The sequence below is a fragment of the Oryzias latipes genome, chromosome 19 (genome assembly GCF_002234675.1).
Source record: "Oryzias latipes chromosome 19, ASM223467v1".
Taxonomy (NCBI): Eukaryota; Metazoa; Chordata; class Actinopteri; order Beloniformes; family Adrianichthyidae; genus Oryzias; species Oryzias latipes.
In genome coordinates this window covers 18,410,611-18,426,443 of record NC_019877.2, presented here as the reverse complement: position 1 = coordinate 18,426,443, position 15,833 = coordinate 18,410,611, and the positions used below count along the sequence as shown (strand labels likewise).

Here is a 15,833-nt window from a genome sequence, read left to right as displayed (position 1 = left end):
TGCATTTGAGGGAAGAACCCTGACAGGGCCATCATATCTGTGTCCAAGTTACAATATATCCTTTCTCTTTGAGTCCTTGTAGGGATTGAATGATAGTTTTTGTTGACATGCTGGTACATCTTCCTATCAACTGCATGATAATGACCCTCACTGCTCCAGGAGTATAATGGCTGAAGGGATCATTAAGGGGACTATCAGTGCCGTATACTTCACAGTGGGGAATTCCCGCACAGATACTCATCTATGGCCTCTTGACAGTTTAAAGCCATGCTTTCAGCTCCCTTTGATTCCTCAGGCCAGCCTCTTCATTTGGTCACAGGATTAGAATACTAATCCTTTTAGCGCTAAGCTGGTTACAGGAAAATCTAACATGGCCTTTCATCGACGAAAAGGCCCTGCACCTCTTTGGGGGGGATTTTCCCCTCTGGTGCTCTTAGGCTCCTCCCATGTCATCCCCAGTATTGGTGGTCATCACGTGCTGCAGCGGCCACACAGGTTTTCGTGTGCAGGCCTGAAATGTTAATGGATGCTGTGTTCTGATTTCAGAATTCCTGTGTTGGAATCGAGCTGGGATCAAACACAAAGGGAGGACTCTGAAGTGAGGACAGCTGACCATAGAGGTAAGCTTTGCAAACAATGCAGGCTGATTAAAAAAAGTTACTAAGTGTGGTGTTTTCTGCACATACAGTAGTGGGGTGTGTGTGTTTTTGTGGTACCCTGACAGACGAACAAAGGCAGAGGAGAGGCTGGTGTTGTTTTCCCTGCTGGATGGCAGTGTCTCGTTTCCACAGGTGTAGGTATCGGGTTTGTTTTTATCTGAGGCGCAGTATGTGCAGTATGACAAAACTCTGCAGCTCAGTCCACACGTTTTGATTGTTGCAGCTGCCTCAAAGAGAAAAAAAGACGTAGTTGAAGACAAAACACTCAAAACGTCTTCTTTTCCCCTGCTGGCCTCAGGGTGATGTAAAGTTCAAAAATGCATCATGGTAATGCAGATCATATTGCTTTCCTCTCTACCCTATGATGGACTGGGGGGTAATAAATGTGTTAAAAGTGCAGTTGGATCAGTCAGAGTTCTTCCTGTTATCTGCATGCTGATGGATTTCGCCCTTCAGTCATCACTGCACAGCTCATGTTCACAGTTTTCCATCAAGGTTTTGCTTCTGATACAAAGTCACATGATCCTTTGAATCCTGTATGATCAGAAGGAAGAAGCGCCTAAATATCAGCCACATTAATCACAGTCTGTTTATGATCTGAGGAATGACTCATAAAATGTGTAGCACGTCTAACTAAAAGCTTCAACAAGCTTTTGTTTCAAAAGGTACAGTCTAAAAAACTGGAGGCATGAATCCAGATCCTGAAGTGATGTGATTGATTTCCTAAACGTATGCACTGCAGCTGACACCCAGAGGTTAGGCCAAATGTTTGTTTTTAGATTTACAGTTGACTTAGATCTGTTCAATGTCAGAATCCACAGTGTACACACAGTTGTTTAGTGTCAGGACTCAGTGACACTTGTTTCCATAATCAGCTTCCTTTAAAGAGGGCCCAGCTTCATTCTGGATCTCAGGGAATTTGGCCAAGATGCTTGTTCCTGCTTTGTGCACCTAAGAGGAAAATACTGGTACTGCTGGACTGACAGACTGTTTCCTTTTTCTGCCTCACTGGCAGAAAGTGAACCTCCTCCTGCTCTTGAAGCTTCAGAGACACTTTGGATGTTATTTTCCCTATGAGACTCTGAGCTCTGGATGCTGTGAAAAAGAAACAAAAGCCTCAACAGCGTTTCGTAAATGTAGCCTTAGTCGCATGTACGGGATATGGGGATGAACCTGTATGGCTGCTGGGGTTTTTTGAGTTGTCTGAGCCTGTGGAGGGTCATAGAGACGAGTGGCCAAATCTCAAGTGAAGCGCAGGTGTGTCTTGCGTTTGGCATGAGGCTTGTTTGACCATTTCAAGGGTCGTCATGAAAATGAAACACACGATTGTTATTCATATGCTGAGTGTTTCGTGAAGAATATGTAAGAACAATGTAAGTTGCACACACTTATGGTGTTTGGGTGATGCTGTCGCACAGTGCCATTACGCCACACTTTAGTCGTCAGTAGGGTGTGCCTACTGACTGCTTAGGGACCGCGTGCAAACGCTGCAAGGACAGGGTGTGCAGGTCTGAAGGACACCTACACAAACTTTGCTCTGATTGTCTAGGTCCCTCATTTCTAACAGCCTGGCTGCACGCAATAAATGCACACTTCTCATTTCAACTGCACTGTTGGGCGCCTTTCACAATGTGCAGAGTTTGGGCGGGTTAAAAATATGAAAAACCTGTGCGACATGCCCCCGTCTCACCCACTTCACTTTGACCTTCCCTTACGTGTTGTTCAGGTGTTCTCTACGACTTACCGCCCACAGCATGTCTGTTTAAAAAAAATCCACATGAACATTCTCTCTCTGTGGTCTACAGAGCCTACAGTGGTCTACAAGCTTGCTTTTTCCTGCGGGCCTCCTGCTTTCCAAGTACAGGTTTGCCCAGGTTTGCCTCTGTCCACCCGTAAGGGCTGTTGTGACAAAGGCCTTTTCCAGCTCTGAGATGAATGCGTCTAAGACCAAAAACACATTGTATTGCTTTATTTTCTTTATTATTACGGTCATTATTATTTCATCTACAAAACTAGCACCAGGCTAGCTTTGCTGGGTCACATGAAGGCAGCGTGATGAGGCGAGAACAAAGTTTGCTTGACGGCTGTGCATCTTTGTGTTGTCATGCTGTTGAATGAACATTTTGTAAGAAAAAAGTGCCAGGAGAACTGCTGCAACTGTTGATTATTGCTGAGCTTTTTTTAGGAGCAACTGAATCGAAACAGGAGAGGAAGTAGCATCTAAGGAAAATTGGAACAAAGGAGCAAAGCAGCTGGAAGCAGGTGACAGATGCAGAGCTGTTGTGTTCCGTGGGGACGCAATTTCTTTCAAAGCAGGAAAAAAAAAAAAGCAAGATTCAGAGCATTGATTCACACGATGAGCAAATGTTGTGGTTTATCCTGCTGCAAGAAATATTTTTCTAGTTCTGACATCACATGTTTTTATTCATAGCATTGAGAGAAAGTTGACTGTGTTTCCTTTTTTTGTAAATTCTTTATTTTTGGCTGCATGATCTTAGTGTACTGTTGGTATAAGGCAGGCATGTCCAAAATTTTTGCAAAGAGGGCCAGATTTGGTGAGGTGAAAATGTTTGAGGGGCAACCAATCAGTGTGCATTCTTTGAACCCGTTTAATAACATGCAAATTAACTATTTGATTGACATTTTTTTTTGCAATGGGATACTATTTATTTCTTCACATAAAATAGAAGTACATTTAAATACATTTTTCTAAAACTACAGTGAATTTCAGATTTGAAAAGCAACCTGTCTGGAAAAAAAACTTTTGTCAACATTAAACCTGGGTTTATATGAAATGTTACATATTATTCATTATGAAATGTTCACTGTAAACTTCTAAATGTAAATCGTGTAAAGAGGAATAGTTAACATATTCAGAAGTAATCATTGTGGCTTAGATTACAGAAACTAGTAAATCTGTTCCTCTTTTTTGGCCCTGTTGCCACAGGTTTACAACTGTTTATAATGGAATATAGCCAGTCAAAATCAAGACGTTGTAGTTCTTAGAAAGTACTGGGGGCAGATTATTGATTTTTATGACCGGAGCCGTGGGCCGAATTTGGCCTCGGAAATGTCTGGTATAAAGGGTTACTTGAACTAGTCATCAGAAATCACATTTATTGCAGTAAAACCCTGTTTGACTTTTTTTGGGCCAGTTTGAATGCAGAAACAAGTTGTTTTTTTTCCCATGACATTTGCATTTTCCTTCAAAATTTACACATTTATTTGGGCAGGACACAAAAAAACACAATAATAATTATTTCTACAAACATGACATCAGCAAGATGTTGATAACATGCATTTGTTTTATATTTATTGCTGTGAGTTATTTATAGGACATTGTAGAGAAACATTCGTGTAACACATTTTTGCATAAATTAGTAGGAAAAAGCTGAATTTGGACCCAGATGGTGGACTGTGTTTCTGCCTCAAAAATGCCAGTTTTTTCATTGTCAGATTGCCAGCCTGTCGCTTAATATGCGATTGTTTCATAAGTGTTTTTTTCCCCCAAATATCTTTATTCTCTATGGATTTTTCTAGAAAATGGTTTTCACCCCTGGAATTCTCCTTTTAACCCTTGTGCTATCCTAGGCACTTTAACATTGGGAGTGGGGTCATCTAGACCCCACAAGACAGCGTGCTGAACCTTTTTTCTTCAATGATTTGTGATCTTCACTGGTGTCCATGGATTACATGAAATCTTTTCACCTTTATCCACCTTTGTCACGGTAGGGAAACACGTCAATGGTCATCTTGACCCCATAGGATAGCACAAGGGTTAAAAGAAACTCTGTGGTTGTTGGTAAACCTGCATGAGTGGGATTCTTGTCTTGCAGTTTGTGTCACTTGGGATTTTCTAGATAAAGGGAATGTTTTCTGTCCTACGGTAAAAAAATAAATCAAGCAAAATTGACATCTCAAACTGCTGTGCTTGTTTGAACATTTTTTAGACTCCTAAACATGCGACAATCACAACTCATGTAATCCTTTTTAGCTTATGAGTGATGATAATTGTCAGAAATTGCTGTAAAGGCAGCCAATATCCTGCTTCTTCATTTTTCTTTATTCTACAGTTTTGAAAAAACAAGATGAACCTGTATGTTTAGAAGCTCGAAACAGTTGAATAACAGTAAAGCAGCTCCTGGCATGGAGGCTGCACCAACACTTGCTGAGCCGCAGAGAGTGGCCAAGACGCTCCTCTTCCCCCATCTGTCATTGGCACATGCTCAAAACAGAATAGCTCATCTGGAAACACCAACACAATCAGATGGGCAAATATGTAACAACATTTATGTAGGCGCAGACAAGAAAAAACAACAACATGTTCAAGTCCGTCCAAAGATAATCCAATGTTTACCTGAAGCCAATGAGTGCTGGGCTTCTGCAGGGCATTGTGGGTAGGGCGTCAGGAGGCTCAAAGGCAGTAATCACTCACTGGTGGTTTGACAGCACGTTTTTTGGACGGCACCCACCTCCAACTGATGTTTCAGTTGGAGTGAATGTCTCATTCGGTTGCACTGGCAGACATCCCTCTGCAAAAAGACGCACTGTGGGTTTCATCCACTACAACCAGATCCTTCTGCTTCATTTCTGACATTTTCAAAATATTTTTTTGGAATTAAAATAACAAATTAACTGCGTTTTAAGCTAATTTGTTTTTGCTCTGCAAATGAATTTTAGGATTAACAATTCCCAGGGAAACTGCTGAAGCATTTCCTAGAATAGAGGAACCCATAAGGTGCTTTACTAATGCTACTTTAAGTAATGTGGTCAGCCTTTGCTGGGTCACTGTGCAGCTCTGCAGGTGAATAGACCTCTTGTTTGTAAACTGCAGGTGTGATTTCCACCAGCTGAGCTGCAGCATCAAACTCAGGAGGTAGGATTGTGGTATTCACGAAACTGTGGTTTCCTTGATAGCTTTCTTGCTATTACTGAACGGAAGTAATTTTTTTTTCTTCAAGCATTTGGCATGAAATATTCCTCTTTAGCAGCCTTCTAGAAAACCCTCTGCATTCAAATCAGTCTGCATTAAAGTCAGGTTCGGTGGGGTGGGGGTCAGATGGGGTGGTTTAAGCAGAGGAGGCCACACCACATTTAACACAGATTAGAAAGTGGGTAATGTTTTGTTGTTTAGCAGTGCAGGATTCCTTTTGCATAACCCTCACATGGAGTTGCAGCTCTGCACAGCCCGCTTCCTGACATCATTCTTGTTATCACTCTTTAAGGCCTGTTTGGGTTGCTGTCTGTCCCTGTCATCAGGAAAACATGGGACCAAGTCACTTCATCCACACCTACAAAGTTAGCTTTGGTGAACCAGACAGAGCACAACTGTTATCCATTAACAACATTTTTTTGTTTTTAATTAAATGCTGTTTTTTAGAACCAGCAGACTGACTGAGATTTTAGGTGGCCAGTCAGTGAGGCACCTGATTTCTAATCTCCTTTCGTATTTTTATTCTATTTTAAATTAAATAATTCTGCAATGAGCCAAGATTTTAGGGGGTCCTCACTGCTAAACAGGCCCCCCAGAAATAAGTCAAAAATTCATAAAATCTGAAAAATGTTCCTTAAATAATCAAAATAAATAAATAATTAAAAAAATGTGGTAAGAAACATCATCCTACCAAGAATTCATATTTTAAGAAAAAGATTTAAGTCACTAAGACTTAACTGAGATTATTTTGCTGTTAAAAAAAACTTGATATGATAATTTTTTTTGCAAGAGAGAAAATAAGCTTTTTTTAAACAAGAGTATTATTACTTTCTGGGGATTATGATTTTGCAGTAAAATCTTGCTTGCAAATTGTATAACTATTTTTAATTAAAAAAAAAAGCTAGTGATGACTTTTTTTTATTCATAAATAAATTAAACCAGCAATACTTGTTTATTTTTCACATAAACTTTCTCAGTCTCCACTGCAGCTAAAGTCCTAAATGAAATGTGTCCTAAACTGTCTGAAAAATATGCTTGTCATAAATGTATATTCTAGTTGAACTGGAAGCTTCAGGTTCTGGACAGCGAGTCTGACAAATCACAAGTTTGACATTTGAACACAACCAGAGAATGGAAAGGTTCAAACTGCCTGTTCAGCCCGCAGGGTATGAAGCTGCTTTTTGTGAAGCGTTCCATCCAAGGCTGCAGGATGTTTACATACTCTGCATTTATGAGAAATCCTAAGAGTTAGGAGAAACATTTAGGAAATGGTATTGCCTTTTTAGTTGTCTGACATCCGGGTGAGTTTAAAGAATTGGTTTGGTAAGAGAAGAGTATAAATCAACACTTTACACAATTAACCTCCCATCTTGGGATGACAGAATTGTGTGTTACAACTAACTCAATTAACATTTATGTTATTAAAGAAATGCCCTTTAGTCTAATTTATGATTACTATTAAGGAAAACAAATTTAATCTCAGGTTTTTCAAGTTTCTTCCGATTCATTTACTCTCAGGATCAACTGAACTTTTAAGCAGTCCACTGCACTGCTGTTTTATTGTGTTACTATATACAGTTTATGAAAAAATTCTTTAGTTATATTTTGCCCACTCCTTTAGGAACTCCTTGTGCTTGGAGGCACAGAACAGGTGCAGCAGCGAACACCAACCCACAGCTTTTTATTGAAGTCCAGTGCGCCGGGTTCAGAGTACTCCTCTTTGCTGCTCTGACCCAGTAACGGCATAAGAAGGTGGGGCTCAGCTGCAGAGATAAGGTCCGTCAAAGACCTTGTAATGTCTTTCATCTGCATTTACGGACGAAAGGCAGCTGAGCCACGGCTGCTTTATGAGCCTGGGTAGCATGTCGCTCCTGAATAATGGACTTTTCATTTAAAGTCGGGAGTAGGTGGCTCACAGTCAGTAAAAAGTTGGTTGCTCACCAAGGATTTCGTACTGTATGTGGTATATGGACCAAATCGGATTGTTCTGCTTGCGTTTGGTTCAAAGGTTCCTCCCTCTGATCATTTATCTTAGACTCCTTACATCCAGCAGACCGTCAGCCAGCATTCATTTGTATAAAGATTACAAAGAGCACTTATAAAACCAGGACCAGAGTTATTACTTATGGGCTCAACAATGGAGGTGAAAGAGAAAAGCTCAGAGAACAGAGAGCATTGTGGGTAAAAGTGGCCTGATAGTGGTGGGCAGCATTGACCAGTTTAGAGAAGAGCATTCCAACGCCTTTTGTTGTCTGACCACAAATATGTGTGCTCCTACAGCCCAGCAGACTTCAGAGGAGTCCAATAAGAGCCCAGCAGAAGGAAGAGCATCGGACATCTTGAGGGACATTGGTCAGCATGGACCAACGTTTTTGACTTTTGCTACAGTCTGGCTTGGGATATAAAGAAGCATGCCTTTCATTGTGTTGGTAGATTAAACTGCGTTGCTACCCCCATGCATGCACAAACATGTACATTGTACATCAGAATGTTTTCTCAAATGCCTTCCAGCAGGTACAGCGTAGTTGACTGCTGGAATGTACCCAGCTAACTTTTTCTTGTATGAAACCATTTCCAGATCAGTGAGCTGCAGTTTGCACCTTCTCATTAAAGACAGGACCGTCCAGGACGGTTATATTTTGGTTTCAATCAACCCCTAATGATTCAATCCTCCATTGAATCATTAGAAACCTTCTTTGTGCTGAATTTATTCTCTTGCTAAACCAAAGAAGCCAATAATCTTTTCATTCCCATTTCTTCTAGCTCATTATTGTCAGTGTAGATTTTCCTGTGCTTTTGTTGTGTATGACCTCTCCCTGTGCTGCCAGTGGAGGTGTTGTCTCCATTACATAAATTACTCAATTGCATTTTGTCACAGGAGCTTTTTAAAAACATCATCCATGTCTGTCAAGGTCTGTTTAGCTGCAGCTTTGCCAGCTGGATTTGACACAGCCCCTGAATATGTGTGTGTGTGAGTGTGTGTGTGTGTGTGTGTGTGTGTTGCTATTGGAGTGCCTGTTTTACAACAAAATTGTTGCAAATTTTTGATTCTCAAATTATTGCAGAAAACATAATTTAAAACAATTTTTAAATGGCTCAAAAGCAAAGGTATTTTTTAAAATCTCTTAGCCAGAAGCCCCCCTAATGTCCTTACCTTTTTCCTGGACAGTCCTTCATTTGTAGGCCCACTGTTCAAGTTTGGTATGGACATGAAAAAAAAAGTACATTGTTTTAAATCTGTTCTTTGTTTTACTTTAAGTAGTCTGTGAAAGGAGCAATTTTTCTCCCAACAAATCTATACAACCTAAATTGAAATGTGAAAGCCTTCTAATTGTCATTTCACAACTGATAACCAAAATGTATAAATCATGAATCTAATAAAAAACGTATCTGTTAGGCTTTGTTAGGCTATAAAAAAGAACATTTACCAGACCCCCAAGTTTCAAAAATTGTATTCAAATAGTATATTAAGAAATATAAATAGGCAATTAATTGTTGCTGATGAAAGCAGTGATAATGAAGAAATGAAATTAAGGGTGTTCCTAAAAATATCTGTAGCATAAATTAATACAAATGTGGCTTTGTCATAGTTTGAAAAAGGCCTCAGAGGTCCAGTAATGTTTTATGTCTATGTAGGATACTCCATTCTGAACTCTGAAGGTTGTTTTTAGAAATAAAAAATAAAAAGTTTTATTCAAAATTCTTTTTTACTAGTGCTTTATACTAGTGGTGTTCTTTTTAATTTACAAGTCGGCTGTGGCTACATTTGTAGCTTAACATCACCAAGCATGAGTGATGAGTGAATGAATAATGGATACACGTCATAAGTGCTGTCAGCGTCTGGAAAAGTGCAAAAAAATCTAATTCCTCATTATTATTATTGTTATTGTTGTTGGTATGTTCCTGCCCAAGCGCCACGGTATCTCTGTGTAAGTCACATGCTGTGAGTGTCTTCTCTTAACGTAGATAATTTCAACTCTCCTTGCACGCATGGGTTCAGCCACGGAGACGACTGCAGGGACATGTCTGGATGGTAAGGAGAAGCCTCTGTTTTTTGGTACATACTGTACTGTACTAAAGTATGCCGTTGCAGTCCGTAAAGGTGCTATATATAGATGGAGCAGATAACAAATTAAACAAAAGAGACTCGATGTGAAACAGACTTGTCTGACTGGTTCTTGTTTAAAGGCTCAGCTTGGAGCTAAAGGATGCCTGGAGGTTCAGGCAGGCTGAGGTAAAAACAACATGGAGGCCCATTATATAAGCTTCAATCCAAGAACGAAATTGAAAGAGCCAGTGTTCTCAGATTTACTTTAGAAACATGTGCCAGTGTTCAAGGGTCAAGCTTCGGTTTCAGGACGTGAAACATTTACATATTCATGACTTGAGCGAGACTGGAACCACATGGTGCTCTCTCAGAAAACTCTGTGTCTGAAAACATTAGCAATGTGTTTTGGTATGTCAAGAAAAAAACAACAATTTTGTTTTGAATTAAACAGTGTGTGATATTGAATAGTGCTAAAATATATCAAACTCAACATTGGATGACAGGAGTGCTTGCTAGTCCTTACCCTGACCTAAAGATGGAACTGCCTCTCTGAGTCAGATTCCAACCATTCTAAAGCTATGGACAAAACAGCGTTCAAGAATGCGCATGTTCGCACAGGACAAGCAAGCTTAGGGGGTTTTTCTTCTTTTTTTTTCTACTGTTCACTAGCGCTAATCTCGCGAATCATGCTCCAGGCTTTTTCCTTAACAGCTCTATTCCAATATGTGAAAGACGTGATGTCTGATAACTCCAGCTGGCCAAGAACTGCAATTATTCATTTCTCTTCTGTGATCAGTTTTCAAATGGTTGGCACTTCTGTTATTTAAAGGGGACGTCATCCATTCGTCACTAGCAAATCTGATTCTCTGATTGGTCAAACAGGGGTTGACATAGCCCAGAAATTTGCACTGGCCCACAGGGCCAGTAGTTTTTGAAAGTTACTGGCCCGACACCGCGCACAGCGAGACCCGCCGCTCCGCAGGTGCTTGCAACTTTAGGGGGGTCCGGGGGCATGCCCCCCCGGAAAATTTTAATATGGTGCAATTTGGTGCATTGTGGTGACATCTAGCACTTATTTATACACTTTTCAATGACTAAAAATAGAGCATATCAAACTTAAATCTGCTCTAGTCTGTTTCAGATGTTTTGAAGAGAGCGCTGCAGTGTAGTAGGAAACACTAGTTAAGAAGTTTTCATGCTGCTTCTAATCACTGCTATTTCAAATTTGTTCCTAATCAATAGTTAAGAAGTTTTATTGACTTTTTTGCCCTGACTGCCTTAAGGTTCTGCTTTTTGTTACTGTTGCAAAGTTACATTTACTTTTTACTTACTTTAGTTACCTAATTAAATTAAATAATTGAAAAATTAAATACAATTAAATTACTGAGATCATTCAGCTAACTAGAAATACTTACTGCTTACAGTGTTGTAAAGAAAAACAAAATTAAGTAGTTTGACATTATACTCCATTTGAGTCTGAGATTCAGGTATTTGGAGTTGCCTTTGATTCTTTGACATTCAGCTTAAAGCTTAGTGCATACAGTTTCATCTTCAATGCATTCATTAAATATCTTGCTGTCCATAGCACTAATTCCACCCATTACTCCATCTAACATATTCCTATCTATTCCTGCCATGTCTTCCACATCTCTGACATGCTTCAGTCTTTCTTCAGTGACGGTGTTGGATTTATGATCATCGCGGTGAAAAACCACCAGGGGGCGCGCTGATATGTGTGTCATTTTAAATATATCTGCCTAAAATGTAATAATAACCCACTGGCTTGTTCCTTCGTTGTTGCTGTTTAACATTGTTTAGTATTGAATTGTTACATTCAATAAAGTTTGAAAAAAAAATTGAGTGAGCGCGTGCCGCGTGGTGCTCGGCAGTGACAGCCGCGCGGGAGAGGAGGAGAAGAGTGATAAAAGGTTTCCCATAGAAACCCTTGAAGTCTGAACACAGGACTAGCAGAAAAAGTGAATTATAAAGACGAGGTAAATCTACACGTTTTCGCAAAATATACTTTATTGTAAAAGGTGAAAAATGTATTAATTGTTAGATATTTTAGTGGCCCGAGCGGACAAGTAAAAAATAAAGTCTTGTGGTCCGTACTGCTCGAAAAACAGGACCGGGCCAGCGGACAAATGGCTATGTCGAGCCCTGTCAAAGTTCCACCTAGTTTAACTTGCAATGCAGGTTCAATGACTACCTGTTTAATACGTAGAGTCCGAAAAAGGACCTTAAAACTTGTATAGCTACGCATGAACGTGGAAGCCCAAAAACATGCATTTTATTGGGCGTGGCCACTTGAACTTCTGTTGCCAAGGGTGGTGTTAACATAGCTTTAAGAGTGGAGGATCAGTAATAACAGCAATTTTAACAATAACAGCAATTATCATTGTGCTAATGGCATTTTCTTTAGGACAGGTAATGGACGGGAAATGCTAATGCCTAGTTGACCTAAACATGCATTGCTGACTAAATTTACTTACTAGCATGAATTTTCCAAACTCTTTTAAGGAAACCTTATTTTAAAAGTAACCATTTGTGGTCCAAAGCACCGTTTTTAGCTCAAATCTTCTGGAAAGTCTAATGCTATAGTGCAAGGTTCATCTAGTGGCTAAACTGAAACGCCTTCCTTGAGAGGAGGAACATTTTATTTTGTAATATTTGCCAGTATGGACCCTTTGCAGTGTTAATGATCTACACATTTTTGTTGGAGGTTCTCCGTCTGAGAAACCATTTAACACTATGGTGTTAACAATCTCATTGGTTTATTATTTCACTAATACATTTTACAGTATGTGAACTCTATTAGATTAATTTGAATAGCTTTAAAATGTATATAGAATATTATTTTACTTCTATGAAAAGATGACTAAATATGTAAATCGTGCAATTCAAAATTCAACTAAACTGAGTCGAATCAAGTCCATCAAAAGAATGGAGAAAAAACAAAAAAACAAAATAAACATTGTGAATCGAATTGATCCAGGCTCTGGTGAATCGAATCGAATCGAATCGAATCGAATCGAATCGATTCTGGAAATTATTGGTGATACCAAGCCCTAGTTCTTGGAACTGCTACACCAGATGATATTTTTGGATGTTGGACATGTTAACACATAGGATTCTTTTCTTCCACAGACATGATAGAATTACAAGTTCCTTATCTAGAACAATAACTTTTCATGGATATCAGCCTCGCAGGGAAACATGTCTTTGCCAAGAAACAGTCATTAGTGTAAGCAGCAATAAAATGTTTGAGAAGAACTGATGCAAGCACCCCACACATTTTTACTGAGCAAAGCTCTACATTAGAACACAAGGCTATAGTAAAAGTTACCAACCGTCAGTACTGTAATGTGACTGAGAGTTAGTTTGTTTGGCTTGTACTGCCTTTAGTAGAACCAAACCCATGCCAAGAGCTACACTTCTTAAGGAATTCCAGATTAAAGCAATGATTGGCCATGGCTCCACTTTATTCGCTGAGGACTTTTCATTTTGCTCTTGGCTATAAAGATGTAAAACTTTGTATGCAACAAAAACATCTTTTTGGTGGAAGCTAAAAAGTTGCAATGAAAAAATGATATCCAGTTTAAATCTAATCTCTCTGTATCTAATCTAATATAGTTTGAGAAAACTTAGAAACTATGAAAATTGGGTTAAACATTACTGGAACCTCACAACTAACAAGGGTATTTTTTTTCCGCATTTTGCCATTTCTAGGATATTTAAGAAAGATAAGGATCTTTAGAGAAATAGGGCTGTTAAAGCTTTAGATTTAACAGGCTGTTTAGATAAAATCTCTTTTAATTTACTTTGCTCATGATAACAAATTAGTTAGAAGGGACGTCAGCTAATAAGATTCCTAATTGGCGTGTTGCTCATTCTCAGGTCATATGTTCTGGGTGTATGATTGTTTCCTTTAATTCTGTAGGTCATAGCTAAGCTTGGATGCTCAGATGAATATTTGCTCAGTCTAGGACAGAGCGGCAAGAATGAGCTGCGCCACTTGGAGACTCCATAGACAGTTTATCACTGGACATACTGACCAGTCCCCCCTCATGTTCCAAATAGGAAGTACCTACTGGCTCCAAGAAGCCAGAATCCCATAGACTTCTATAGAGAAATAAACAGCTATTACGTAAGGTATTTTCTATGGGTGACGTCACACCTGCTTTGTCCAGTGATACACTATCTATGGGAGACTCCCAACTTTGTTTTAGTTGTTTGCATCCTGTGGATCATGGTCTTCATCGTTAAAGAAAAATTATTTTCCTTTTTCAGTTTCAGAAGAACTATTATTTTTTTTTTCAACTACACTTTAAGGATTTAATCTTAGATTTATTATTACTAGTCTGCTTTTATAGTGTGTGCTATAAATCTTATTTTGTATCAGTGAAGATTAAATACCTATTTTGCTCCTCATATACATTGCAACCCCCCCTTTCTAGACTTTTCTTTTCCCACATGTCGAGTTCTGTTTTATCGTAGGAACCCAAGTCTGTCGGCTCTCAAACGCTCACAAAGATATTTTATATTTACCACTTTGCCCCTTTCCTTCATCCTTTTTAATGGCTCTGCTCTTGGCTTCTTCTTTTTTGTGGCCTTTCCCCTGACTTACAGTATTCTTTCAGGAATTTTGGCCCAAAGTCAAACATCCTAAATCAACTGCAGGCTGCCAGAAGAGCCTGGGCCCCTTTGCTCCACGTCTGTCACCCCAAACGTATAGTCCAGAAAATGTTTGTGTGGAGAAGAGGACTCGACTGTCAACTTTGACCGCCCTGTAGCTTCTTTTGGCATTTGTTTCTTTTCTGAATCCTATTATCCAGTTTGTTTTCTTTGTCAGCTCCTGATGACACACTACAAATTTAAGGAGCTATGCCGACCCCCATTATTCTCCTGGAAGATGTTTGATTCTGTAGCTTCCAGTCAAGACCTCTTTAGATCTCATAATACTATAAGCTGAATATTTTTGTCATGCAAAGCACTCGCCTAAAGTTTTTGTGCTTGTAGCATCTTTAAGAATGTAAACTGTTAATAAAATGTATCTTTTTGGTTTTTATTTGCCTTTTAGTACAGAAGATTATTATTTATTTTTAACTAAAAAGTGTGGAATCTGTCCACATTCTGCATTTTAACCAATCCAAACAGTATCGTTTCCTCACAGCAGTACCAAACCAGACCTTCTTTAAGCTGCAGTTCTTTGTTTCTGTTCAGGGTTCTACTGGGGTAACTGGGTGGGTGGGGGAGGAACCTGGTGAGGGACCTCGACAGAAGGGCCACACAGTTTAGATCATTCATCTGACTTGTTGAAATTAAAGGAAGTGTGTAATAACTTCTCACACTCTGTCAGAGGCTTGGATAAATGCAGCACTCATCAATAAAAATGCCAGACTATCATAACCACTAAACAAGCCTGCTGTGAAACCCTGCTTATCTTTTACAGGCACAAAAGCTACAGCAAAGTCTGGTGGAGGGGAAACCCTGTCGATGTGTGTGTGCTCTTTTGGACACAGAGGGAATCAAATTTACAGAAAACCTGTTTCAACACATTAAGATCCAAATCTCTGTTTTCCTTGTATTCGGTTTATCAGGAAAAAACAACAAATTATCTTTGAGTGCAAAAGTTTAGAGGAAATCAGCGCTCCAGGTGTTCTCTCCAGCATTTTCATTTTTTGATTGATTGATTGATTGATTTCAAGAACTGCAGTCAAAGCAATAAAGAATTCACACAGATGTATCATGCTCCTTACAGAAATGATGAAATGCATAAATAGATAAAAACAAAACAAAAAATAACTTAAATCACATTTGCTTATTTAAATATAGTGATTGTTAACTAAAGACATGCTGAGCTAGTTTTATTGATTGAAAAGGAGTGGGAAGAAGCAAGTTTATATAATCTCACCCCTACTGAGTTAATTCATGTTATAGTTTTACATAGTTTTCTGAATCCGGTTCAGACAAATTCCTTCCAAGTAACAAAATAAAATGCTTGTAATATGATTGATTATCTTGAGAAAACATTCATTTATGATTTCAGTAAACTGTAACGGTAACCGATATGTAATTATCATTGATTATCATTAGAACAAATTATTTCATTAAACCAGTAATTATTGCTACACATTGCAGATCAAGCAAAGACAATCAATTGCTTATTAATTGTAATGAAAACATTTCAGTA

The 15,833-nt window shown here is 39.0% G+C and overlaps 1 protein-coding gene across 1 annotated transcript in view; it reads left to right on the top strand.

Annotated features, from left to right (window-relative positions):
- Positions 1-15,833, top strand: part of thra (thyroid hormone receptor, alpha) — a 184,991-nt gene that overhangs the window by 29,919 nt on the left and 139,239 nt on the right. Inside the window, exon 2 of the mRNA XM_023949083.1 lies at positions 547-620. The gene's annotated coding sequence lies outside the window, so the exon portion shown is untranslated. The remainder of the gene's footprint in view (positions 1-546; positions 621-15,833) is intronic.